The sequence below is a fragment of the Arachis ipaensis genome, chromosome B03 (assembly GCF_000816755.2).
Source record: "Arachis ipaensis cultivar K30076 chromosome B03, Araip1.1, whole genome shotgun sequence".
Lineage (NCBI taxonomy): Eukaryota > Viridiplantae > Streptophyta > Magnoliopsida > Fabales > Fabaceae > Arachis > Arachis ipaensis.
The window spans coordinates 10756477-10764681 of NC_029787.2; the positions used below are offsets into that span (position 1 = coordinate 10756477).

Below are 8205 nucleotides of genomic sequence, written 5' to 3' on the forward strand. Positions count from 1 at the left end.
TACTATTATTGTAAAAACTAAATTAAAAAAGTAATATAAATATTATATAATTTATATCCTATTAATAAATTACACTTCAACGTAATTTTAACTAACATTAGTTAAAAGTATTCATTTTTTAATGTCTAATAAAAAATATCCCAACATAAATTATATGACATCATAATTAATTATAATTTTATAAAATCACATTTATACTAATATCCTCTACCTATAAGTACTTTTACATCCGATGAATTAGTGTTATTTCTAACTTTCATTTTATGTCACTTTAAATAAGTAAATAGTATCCTCCATATGAGTTGTTGCATATTTGCATAAAGTTACTTACTTCTCTACATAACAATTAGAGCATTATACGTTAAATAAATACAAATACAAATACTAACACGGAAAGAAAAAAATTATTTCTAGAGAACTAAATTCCAATTTAATTTATACTTAAAAGTTAAAATAAAAATCTTGTTATTTTTCAAAAGTAAAATCTCAACAGAAAAGTATCTATTTGATACAAAATCATTCATGAGCTACTCTTTAAAAGAAAAAAAAATCAAACCAAAAAAATGATACAAAGTTGTTTCATTATTCTAACGATTTTATATCTCTATTCAAAATAAATCCAATGCAAACAAAAGTACTAATTTATGATACTTCCCAAAACAAATCTTGAAACAGTTAAGGAATAAGAATGTTTAACAGGATAGCTCAAGGGATAAGAATGTCACACCATATCCTCTTTAGGAACAACACCAGGCAACAATTTTTTAGGAAATACAATATTCACAGGCAACTCTAATTTCTTTGTTATTAATTGCAACCCAAGAAGGTACGAACTATTAAATACCAAGACATTTGTCCCAAACAATCTTCCAAAGAAAAAAAGTTCAGAAAATGTCAGACAATTGAACAAATAAGGAGCATTGTTCGAATCTTATTGTGTTAATAACAACATACATAAAACAAAAATAGATTTTTGTTTTGAGAGTATAGCAAGCAATACAATACCTTATCTTTTTTTTTCTTTTTAGCCATAATGTCATAATTTGTTTAATTAAATCTTGAATTTGTCATGGTTATCGAACTATTCACATACATGTTTAAATTATTGGTGTTACAGAAAAAAAATTCCTGATCTGCCAACAGGGTTTTTACTATATACTTTTACTTACAATAAAAACACTTGCTGATCCTGATAATGAGAACAATTTTAACCATAGGCTAAAAAATATGATTCTCTCTAGCTTTGTAAATCAGATAGAAAAAATATTTCATTAAAATATAACTAATTCATTTTTGAAGTAAATGAAAGCAATAACCCTAGTCTCATACTCAATAGAGAGCAAATCAACTCTAAGTTTCTCCATATTTGCCTTAGCAATCATTCTTTCAACCTCCACTTACAGCTCTGTTTCCCTTAGAGACACTGACTCTGTACCATTCATTTTTGATCAATTTGCCACCTTCAACCACTGCACTAAATTATGTTAATATGCGAAACTCAACACCTTAATAATATTCCAGAATCGAACTTCAAAATCATCAAAACTACTTAATTTACATATGCAGTTTAAAATTTATAAGAATTTAAATTCCTTAAAATACTAAATAGATATCCTTTTATTTCGCAAAGCATGTTAAGGAATTCTAACATACAATACATATATTGAAACTAAATAAAGTAACACCTCATTTAAATCACTAAAGAAGTCATCTTAAATTATGTCATGAACAATTCTTTTCATCAAACTAAGCATTTTCTTAACTACCATCTAATTCTTTTTTTTTTCTTTTTTAAACCTGATTTAAAGGATACTGTTTGTTACATTGTAACTGCCTGGCCAAAATTTTTTTCCCCAAACAATGACAGTTCACATTCATAATTGATAGTACTGTCAAATGAAAAAAAGAATTAATTATTATTTACTCTCAATAGAGCCCATTAATCAAGAATCAATGCAACTTAAAATTATGAGAAATTTTAATATAGCCAAACTATTGCATAAAAGAACTAGAGTCACAAATACGACTTGAAAAGCAAACAAAAACTTACATTATCATTGTTATATCCATGGATAGAAAACTACTACTATGAGAACCACTAACCATTGTTATATATTTGAAATTGTTTGCTCAGAAAATGTGCATTGATGCAATAAAAGAAAAAAAAAGGGGCATGGTTCTTACACAATACATTTAAGTCAATTTATATCATCTACTAATACATCATGCAAGTTAAAAACCACAATTTCATGTCAAATAAAAATATAGTGAGAGTAAAAAAAATAGTGTATTCTTGTAGGTAAATAACCTAAACTAAATTGATGGGTTAAATAACTAATGAGTGAGCAAGGTAGAATGATCAGGACAATAACAGTTTATAAAAAATAAAGCATCAGTCCCAATTCATAAATGATTATGACATAGCAGTTTTCAATTTAGAGCATAAAATTCTCGCTACAATTTTATTAATAGAATCTAACTACAATGCCAAAATAAACTACCATTTCATCTCTAGTCAGATCCAATAGAATATAAGTAACGAAGGCAATGTGGCTACACATTTCTAACTCTGTTTTAGTAATGTAAAATCATAAGATAATGCTCTTAAGTCCTAAGTCTCATATATTAGTTAATTCTTATTAACTACCCCTGCATTCATTAACTAACTTCTTAATCTTGTAGTCTAAAGTTAGAACAAATGAAGCAAAATTCAAAGAGTTTATAGGCATTTAATCAAGCATGTAACATGCAAAGAAGAAAGTTTAAAAACAAATATATTCTTGAGAATTCCACCACACAAATCAACATCACAGAGAACGTAGGATGTGATTTCAGACCTTTCACCAAATTGGTTTGTTGGAATAACAAATAAAAGAAAATGTGTAGCAATAGTATCGACACAAAGTTAAAGCTAAAGTTCATTAGCATATTCCAATTTCAAAAATGAAAGACAAAGAGTGAAGCTTGGAAATAATTTCATAATGCCACCAACTAAGGACAATTAAAATATTGTTATGATCCTAACATAAGCAAGGTACTTTACCAAGAAAGAAATATCTATATATAAATAAATCACAGTATCACAGTCAACATTACATTTGCAGAACTCATATTGCACAAATGACACTCCATTTATTCATACAAAGTTTACAAACAAACTTGGAAAAAGAAAAATAAACACAATCAAACAAAAGGGCGGGGGCAAAACAAACCCAAACCACTTGTCAATCCTGGTGGAACAAATCATAGAGGCGTCTCTCATCAACTTCAGGTCCAGACAACAATTATTTAAAATGATAAAACACATTGGAAATCGTGTTTAAATTTTAAAAAATTAAGATGGAAGCTTGTTCAACACAACAACTTTTATAAATGGACCCATGAGCTAAGTTCTCTAGTTAGTGTAGCAGTAGTAAAAGGGGAGAATTTGAACAATGTGAAAAAAAGAATTAGCCAAACAACATTCAGATAGAATCAATAACTATAAAAATGTAGTAGATTTTAAAGAGAAAAAAATCAGCACACACACTCACAAAATTAGTGAATATATTTTCATCAAATTAGTGAATTGAGCAAATTAAAATGATTGTTTCATTTTTCTTTTTCTATAATAACTTGTATGTTACTTACGATTTAAATAAGGTGAGCTAAGACAAATCCAAAATAAAAAATTGTTGTGATACCAAGCTTGGCTCCAATTGATATCCAGTAGAAGTTTGGGTTAAAGTCTAAAGCATGATCACTTAAGAACCCTCCTTCCTGCTATAGTAGTGTTTCCATCTTTAATCTGCCAATAAAAAATAGAAAATTTATGATTCAAATATACTTATATTCTTCATGACTAAGTGAACAATCATGACTCACTATACAATTGCAGTATTCACATCTCTTCCCCTTCTATTTCCCTGCCCCCACTCTTTTTAATAATAAGTCACAAAACAGTTTAGTAAAGATAGGTAATTTTTAACAATACCTGAAAATGTCATCTCAAAACCATTCCTCTTTTGTGCCTTTTCTGCTGCCAATATTCCTACACTTCAAAGTTCACCATAGCGATCTGATAGCTCCATTGCTTAGTTGTGTACCTAGGTATATATATATATATATGTGATATTTGCAGCCCATAGTCTACCATAGCAATTTCATAGCTCCATTGATAATATCTTTAGTTTCTACATCATGCCCAACCCTATGAAAAAAGATCAAAAGAATATATCTATTAATACCAAAACTAAAACTCTTTTGCAGATTTCATAAAATTCACTTTACAGTCCACCAAACCTGTGCGAAAAAGTAAAACGGGGCATGACTACCATAGCCAATTGAAGGGTGGAAATGTATCTTTGAGATAGAACCTAAAGAGGCATTAAAGGCTTAAAGCAAATTAGGCAATCATATTGGTATTTCAACCCAAATAAAGGATATGCGGACATTTGTATCTAATCAAAGTTGGGAAAGTTGTATTATGCTTGATGTTATCATGTTCTTCAAAGACCGGAAATATAGAGTCATTAAAGTGGGACCGGATATTTTTTTTCATTACTTGATGATCTTTATTGCTCCAAAATTATCTCTTATAGAATTTTCAAAACCAAATTATTTTTACTCAAATCAATTCCAGCTGATAAATTAAAAGCTCGAAACATCTCTTATAGATTTATATTGGTATATGTGAAGCGTTAATGATTAGAGAATTGATGTCCCAAATGAAAGAATTCCAAACAATAAGATGGTGGGTGCAAATCCAGAACACATAAAAAGTATAACAAAATTTAATCAAAACCCAAAAATATATGATAGAATAATACCTCTATCAGGTACAGTACTTTTGGGAGCTTGTCTTTGTGGCTCCCCTCTTTTGTTGATCCTTCCATATGTGGCAAGGATAGGAAATTGTTGCCAACTCACCCATTGTGGTGGACGCAGCTCTGCGGATCTAACAGCGGTGGTGGCCTCCATCACTGTCGTCGCCTCATGAAAGTATATTTATGACCTATGAATACAATTGAGACACACATAAAATTCAACTCAAATTACAAATAGATCTAATGTACATAGACTGGATTTAAAAGCTAAAAGCAAACCTCAATTCTGACTACTTTGGAATAAAACTATAACTTTCATCCACTCCAAGGTAAATCTACAACATAGGCCAAGATGTCAAAGTTAATTCAAAAGATAAGTGATAGCTAAAAAGGCAAGATGCAAGGCTATTGCTTCATTGCAATATTATAAATCAATACCTGATCATTGCAATATTATGCAGGAGAACAAATTTTGACCAAATGAAGAACAAATTTAAAAGATGAAAAACTGTTCAGCTACACTAATTTCAAATTAGTTGTACAACAGAAATACAAAACCTTGAAAAAATTGTCTCTTACAAAAATTTTTTTTGCATTACTTGATTATCTTCATTGCTCCTAAATGATCTCTTATAGAATTTTCAAAACCCAAATCCTTTTTACTGATGTGTAGTGTTAGTGATGAGAGTATTGACGTGCCAAGTGAAAGAATTCCTAACAATAGAAAAAGGGCTGCTGATTACAGGCATCAAACTCAAATAAATAGAAAAATCAAGAATATTGAAGAGGATAGCAAAAAGTATAACAAAATTTAATCAAAACCCAAAAATGAAATGATAGAATACCTCTGTCTGCTAGAGTTCTTTGGTGAGTTTTGATATGATTCATTTTCAACTGCATTTGACTGAACAAAGTAAGCTGAGTTTCCATCATTTAGAGGAGGAACCTACACTAACGGAAAACAACACATCATAAATCAGATTAATAAAACAAATAGAAAACAACAAAAATTTAAATTCTTGTACTGATAAACATGATGATAGTAACTTGAAATTATTTTAACACAATCCAAACACTCTTACCTTAAAAAAATTCACTTCTTAGCTGATTTTACCTACGATCATTTGAATGGTAAAAAAAAAATTAAACCTACAATTAGTTACTGAAAATAAAAATAAATTATGATAATCTTTTATTTTTGGACTTTATTATTAATCCTCCCATTGATGCAATCTAAGGATGTTTCTTTGCTTCTTCCGTAGATAACCCTAGGACAGTGGTGTCAACTTACAGCAGTTGTAAAGCAAGCATTACCAAGGCAACATGTTAGAAGTTTGAGGCTTTAGATACCATTAACATACCAATTTTGTCATATCAGATCCCTTCGGCTTTTCTATAAACTATAGAATCCGTCCTATTTTATCAATTTACATCAGCCCATAGTATAATACACGACTGCAGGAAAGACAACAGTAATAAACTCCAAATGAGAAAAAAGTATACAACAAAAAAAGTGAAGTTTTGGGTTCTGCAGATACAACAGTTTTATTTACATCAGTTTTATTCGTACATTTTAGCATTTAATATATCATGTAAAAATTTTGTAGACCATGACGAACCTGAGCCTCTACTCTTCTTCTTCCATTTTTTTCTCTCCCCTCAGTCCAACGAATTTCTTCTCTGGCGACGTATCCAATAGCGGCGGTGGCCTCTATCACCGCCGTCGCCTCCTTCCTCTTCCTCTGTCACCGATCTGTTTGCTTTCACTCTCTTTCATTTGATTCAGTGGCAAGGTTGCCACCTCTCACTACGGCCGCCATCGCCTCCCTCTTCTTCCTCGTGCTTTTCCTCTTCACTGTCATGTTCTCTTCTTCTCTGCTTCAATGGGAATGTGAGAGGAGACCTTGGTGTAAGAGAAGAGAGATTGAAAAAAAAAAGGTAGAGAACTCAGTGATCATCAGGGTAAAGGAGAAAGGGATTAGGGGAGAGAAATAAATTAATTTTTAAAATTTGATTTCTCAATTCAAATTTATTTCCCGCCTCATTCACCGGATAAAAACTGGTGGACAACCCAGTGTGTGAACGGCATGCCATAAAGAATGAAAGAACCAAAAGTTATTCAAAATTTATTTCTCTTATTCATGTTCATTTCATTTTATTTCAACGATTCTACTGTACTATTTAGGTTGCCACTTGCCATGCAATAAAGCTTAACACTTGTCGAATAAATGAAGTGCCACTTGTCGAGCAACCAACCCACTACTACTCTCCTATTAATTATATATTAAAGATTCTACTGTACTATTTAGGTTGCCACTTGTCATGCAATAAAGCTTAACACTTGTCGAATAAATGAAGTGCCACTTGTCGAGCAATCAACCCACTACTACTCTCCTATTAATTATATATTAAAGATTCTACTGTACTATTTAGGTTGCCACTTGTCATGCAATAAAGCTTAACACTTGTCGAATAAATGAAGTGCCACTTGTCGAGCAACCAACCCACTACTACTCTCCTATTATATATTAAAGATAGATAGATAGATAGAAATAGATTAATAGATTACTATAGTGTAGAATATAGATTGACCGAGTAACTCTATAGGTAGATAGACAAATCCCTCTAGTTCCATTTATAGGATGTATTAAGTATTAACTATTAAGAGTTCCATTATGATGTCATGCTGATGTCACTGTATACTTAGCTCCATTTCAAACATCATGTCTAACTCAATTGTTCCAATTAAAAATCAAGACAACCTTAGGTTAGCTACTCATAAGTATACAAATAACACTGATAAGAGATCTCTTGATTCAAAACTAATTCATTTTTTAGCAACTACTAGTCTCTGTTGATCTTCATACTTAGTTGAATATATTTGGAACCCAAGTATTTGAAGTATAGATAAGGCGCATGATAGCCAATATAGATATCTATTATTTATTACTAATTTTACAACTAAAATATATTATATGTCGCTTTTTTATTGTAATTAAATTAAAATATTTTTTTAAAAAATTAATGAAATTTTTCCTTATCACATACTCATATAATATTTTTTCATTAACCATTATAATTAAAATAAAATATTTTCTATTAAAATTAATGTACTCCTATCTCTTTTTTCTTCCTTCCCCTCTTCTTTTCTATTTCTATTGATTCTTTTTACCCTATTATTATTATTATTGTTATTGTTATTATTTAACAACCAAAATATGAATATATATCACTCTTTAATTACGATTAAAATAAAATCTTTACCTTCAAATTTTTTTTTCTCAAAATTCCTCTTCAAAATATGTACGCTGCTGCTTATATTTTTATACTACGTAGTATGTACATACTTTTTTCCTTCTGTTACTGTATATTATATTCTATTCTTTTCTTTTCTTTTACA

The 8205-nt window shown here is 30.0% G+C and overlaps 1 long non-coding RNA gene across 1 annotated transcript; it reads right to left on the reverse strand.

Moving 5' to 3' along the window:
* Positions 5541-6920, reverse strand: LOC107629575. Its single transcript, XR_001617993.2, has 3 exons — positions 6425-6920; positions 5888-5919; positions 5541-5751 (listed from the first exon to the last, which is right to left on the reverse strand). It is a non-coding gene; the product is annotated as an uncharacterized LOC107629575 (long non-coding RNA).